Source organism: Phascolarctos cinereus, unplaced genomic scaffold (assembly GCF_003287225.1).
Source record: "Phascolarctos cinereus isolate Bilbo 61053 unplaced genomic scaffold, phaCin_HiC Scaffold_4;HRSCAF=312, whole genome shotgun sequence".
In the NCBI taxonomy this organism is placed as follows: Eukaryota; Metazoa; Chordata; class Mammalia; order Diprotodontia; family Phascolarctidae; genus Phascolarctos; species Phascolarctos cinereus.
In genome coordinates, this window is record NW_027555847.1 from 197,613,452 (window position 1) to 197,618,253 (window position 4,802).

Sequence of the window (4,802 nt, forward strand, 5' to 3'; positions counted from 1 at the left end):
CTTTTGAAAAAAAATATTTTACTAGTTTATTGCATGCATATTGAAATATTTGCCAACACCCATAGTGCATTATATTAAACTAAATAGTAAAAAGAAATATTGATCACCATAAATAAGCAAAAACAAATTTGCAAAGAAACATTTAGAACAAAGCTGTTCACTGGCTGCTTTAAGAATTTAACTTCTTTATCAGTGAGTAGTTTGGTAGCTAATAGCATTATTATCTGTCGAGTGAGTTCTGCTAAAATTTCTATCCCTTTTTGACATAATTTGCCTAGAGCTCCCTTTGTGTAAGACTCATGAAAATAAATATTCTCTTAAAACTAAATTCTTCCAATAAGAACATTTCATAGAAACAAATGATAACTCCCATTACACATTTTGAAAGTATATCTATAACAAATTAAAATGGGCTGGGGAAATTGCTAAATAATTTACTGACCAGACAGTCATTGATCTGGTTAGTCTAGGCCAGAAGGGACAATTTTCCTCAATAATAAAGGTCTTACCAATTTTATCCAGGTAGCTAGGTAAGTGCCAATTAAATAGAAAGCCCCCTGAAGAAACAAAATCATCTGCTTTATTATTTCTTTCCCTTCTTGTCTTTTTTTTTTTTTGAAGAGTTGCAATACATCTTTCATCTGGGCCAGAATTTCTTTTTTCCAATCCTTTTGCCTGGTCTGGAGGGATGTTTTTAGGCCCAACCTCTTCCTGCACTTTTCAGCTTGTCTGGCCCCTTCCTGAGCTCTCGTTTTTCTTGCATTTTTTGTTCCTTTGACTCTTAAAAAAAAAAAAACTTAACAGGGCAACAGGGTGTAACTTCTCCAGAATCAATGGCCAGTTGAATGATGTTCCCTATTTTAGGTTTGGTAGTGCATTCCACATGTAACATAGATGCCATAATTTGATCCATGTTGTCCTTAAAGTCCATATAGGTTTGTTTAATATCAGTCAACTCTTCTTTAAAATCAGTGTACTTCTCTTCAAAGGTTTTAATATCCCCCTAAGGTTTTCTTTTTAAAAAGCAGTCGCCAGTACGATGACCATTTCTCCTCCTGCCTGAGCACATCAGACTCTTCAACCCACCATTCTTTGTTCATCATACACAGCAGGTTTTCCCAGGTAGCTCAGGACTGAATAGAATTTCCACCAGATCTTGAATGACCAGGCAGCCTCATCCTGGCCAGCTTCACCAAAGAGGTCTGTGTGCAACCCCAGGGACACCTCCTGGTAGTTGTACCCAATCTATGTCTCCTGCCTCATGCTCAGAACTTCCTATGAGTCAGTGGAGCTGAATTCATCTTGGCAGCACTCCAGAAGCCTCATGGCCGGGGTCGTGGGCTTGTGCTTCTATCCTCAAGCTTTACTTTCCGGAGCTACAAGGGCCAGCTGCCCTTTATTTGTATTTTGTTTTGTTTTTGTTGTTCTTGCTTTGTTTTATTTTGAATTTAAATTTGATTTTAAAATTAAATTTGATTAAATTTAAATATTTGAATTTAAATGATGCTACTGCCATTGAGGCAAGTGAAAAAAAATTATTAGGCATTCTGCTTTTGGCAGAGAGACACTTCCAGCCCATGTCCAAATGAATAAAGCCTGAAAAAATGTTTCTTTGTTGCCTCCCCTCCGTTTTTTTTTTGTTTGTTTGTTTGTCTGCTTTTGTTTTTTAGAGTTGAAGCTTCTTTAGAATAGCTTTGGCAAATATTTTACTTGAATTCTTTCTCACACTCTTATCAGAAGTGTGAACCTGGCAAGTCATTTAATCTCTCAGTTTCAGTTTCTTAATCTGTAAAATGGGCATAATAACCAGGCCTACCTCACAGAGTTGACATGAGGAACTGAGATAAAATATGAGAATCACTTTGGAAAATAAAGCATTACATAAATGTTATTGCCACAACTATTACTACTACTACATATCCTTGATCCATGACTCAAAACTCATATTTCTTAGTTTTTAAGCTATGGTCCAGAAATCTGTTTTTGCTTACTTGTATGATCTATACCCACACTGAATTATGTACCATCCATAAATCCATCTCAAGTTTTTCCACATAAATTCTTGTTCATGCTATTTCTGGAAACTCTTCCTTTCCTTCAAAGCTGAGGCCAAATAACACCTTTCTTGCAGTCTTCTTGATCCCACCAACTAAGAACTAATCTCCTCCCCCTCTTTAGTAGTCTTTTGTTTGTAAACTCTTATTCGATATTTCTATATCTATTTTGTATTTGTGTATGTATCACATCATAAATACTATTTAGCAGGCAGGGATTGTATTTTACTCATCTTTTTCTTTCACTCAGTGCCAAGCACAATACTTTGACCATAGTATGTGATCAACAAATGATTGTTAAATGAACAAATGTGTTGACCATCTCTGATTCTACAGATGTAGAAGATAGAAAGGATAGGACTAACTGAGACATACTTAAAAAGAAAATGAATTCAATCCCTGATATTAGCTTACCTTGTTGTCATCTACTATAAAACTTAAGTACAGAGGGAATAACATACACACTCAATTGGGTAAGGAAATCTATCTTACGCTATAGGAAAATAGAGGGGAAGAGGATAAGAGAAGGGAAAGATGATAGAAGGGAGGGCAGATTGGCGGAAGGATTATCAGAAGCAAACACTTCTGAGGAGGGATAGGGTCAAAACAGAGAATAGAATAAATGGGGTTGGGAGGGAGAGATCAGATGAAAGGAAACATAGTTAGTTTTTCACAACATGACTACTATGGAAATGGTTTGCATGACTACACATGTGTAACCTGTATGGAGTTGCTTGCCTTTTCAATGAGGGTGGGTGGGGAGGGAGAAAGGAGAAAATTTGGAACCCAAAGTTTTAAAAACAGATGTTAAAAAATTGTTTTCACATGCAACTGAGAAATAAGATACATATGCATTGAGGTGTAGAAATCTATCCTGCCTTACAGGAAAACAGAAGGGAAGGGGATAAGAGAAGGAGGGGGTGATAGAAGGGAGGGCATATTAGGGGAAGGAGTATTCACAATACATGCCATCTTAGGGTGGGAGGAGGGGTGAGATGGGGAGAAAATTTGGAATTCAAAATCTTGTGGAAGTGAGTGTTGAAAACTATAAATAAATAAATTAATAAAAAGAATGTTAAAAATAAAATAAATGAACTATAGCACATGAAAAAAATAAATTAGTCAAGATGGTGTCTTAAAAAAAACTGAAGTATATAAAGAAGTTCAATGCAGTATCTTTTTCATTAGTATGGTCCTTATTAATGGAGGTTTTACTGTGCTTAATTTGAATATAGTCTATCCTGTTAGACATAGTAGCTATAGAAACCATACTGTGGAAAAACAAATCCCAAAGTACAATGGTTCTGTATTTCACCTCTTGTATTGTCACCATTTTCTTTCCTTTTCACAAATCTATACAGTTACATTAAATAAGCTAGCATTCAATGGTAGCTGAGAAGTGATTATGGATCAACTGCTATATGAAAGTATATGAGAGTCATAAGAATTATTGTACCAGATATATATGCTGTTGAGTATGAAAAGCTAAAAGTGTTCAAATGGGAAAAATATGTATCTGCTTACAAAAAGAAAATCAGCCAATTTTCTAACTTGCATAAAATCAATGACAAGTGTTTGATTAAATATTATCCTACTGAAGTATTGATATCCTTGTATATACATAGAAAAGAAGTTATATGTAGCAGGAGGTAACATTCTACTGAGAGCAGAAGACTGGATGAGAAATCAGGAGATTGACATTCTAATGTCAGCATGCCAGGAAACAGTTTCCTGAAGGAAGATCTTTAGCTATTTATAAAATTAAGAGGTTAGACCTCTAAAGTATCTTGGCAGCTCTAGAGGCCTATTTGTCTATCTCTACTTTTTGGATAACATCTGGATTGTCATTTTCCCACAAAATTAAAATTACAATTAATGAGCTTAATTATTGTTTAAATTTAAGTTAAAAATAAATTCCATTTTACAAAAAAGAAAAGAATTTTATGAGGTGAGTTGATAATAAGTGTATTCTATTTCCAGTTACCGAGTTATTAGGTGTATTGATCTTTCTTAAACAAGGTTGCATTTCCCAGGAAGATGGGTATATCATGCATTCTATTGTAACAAGTTTTTCTTCCTTTCCATGCATCATCTTTTCTTCAAGATTCAAGGAAAGGTTCTAATTATTTTTTAAATTTGCTCCAGAATTACTAATTTGATCATTATTTTAAAAAGCTTTATTTGGAGAATGGCTTATTTTCCATGTGAAAAACTATTAATTCTCTTACTTTAAAATAGGAAAAAATAATCTTTTGAGTGCATGTTCTAATTTTAGATCTATCAGTCTAGTAGCAAACTGTCTTGCTTCTATAAATCCAATGTACACAGTGAGATGAGTCAGTGATGAAATGCAGGTCAGCTCACAATGTTGTAGTAGGACAAGTCACATGTTACTATAGGTTTGTTTTATTTTTTCTCCTTTCACGATAGTATCCAAAAAAGGTGCCTAACCCTTTTGAGGTTTCCATAATATAGACCAGAGGTGTCTAAAACACACTTGCACATGGCAGGAATCAGATTAAAATGTAGTTGGGAAATATTTAACGAAATAAATTTAAAATATTGTAAAACATGTTGCTGTTCAGTAGGGTCTGACTCTTCGTAACTCCTTTTGGGGTTTTCTTGAAAAAGATACTGCAGTGGCTTGCCATTTCCTTCTTCAGCTCACTTTATGGATGAAGAAATGGAGGCATACAGGGTTAAATGACTTGCTCAGGGTCACATAGCTAGTAAGTATCAGGCTGGATT

The 4,802-nt window shown here is 34.7% G+C and overlaps 1 pseudogene; it reads right to left on the reverse strand.

Moving 5' to 3' along the window:
• Positions 1 to 462: 462 nt before the first annotated feature.
• LOC110198628 (dnaJ homolog subfamily C member 9 pseudogene) lies at positions 463 to 1,326 on the reverse strand (annotated as a pseudogene).
• Between the last annotated feature and the right edge of the window lie 3,476 nt (positions 1,327 to 4,802).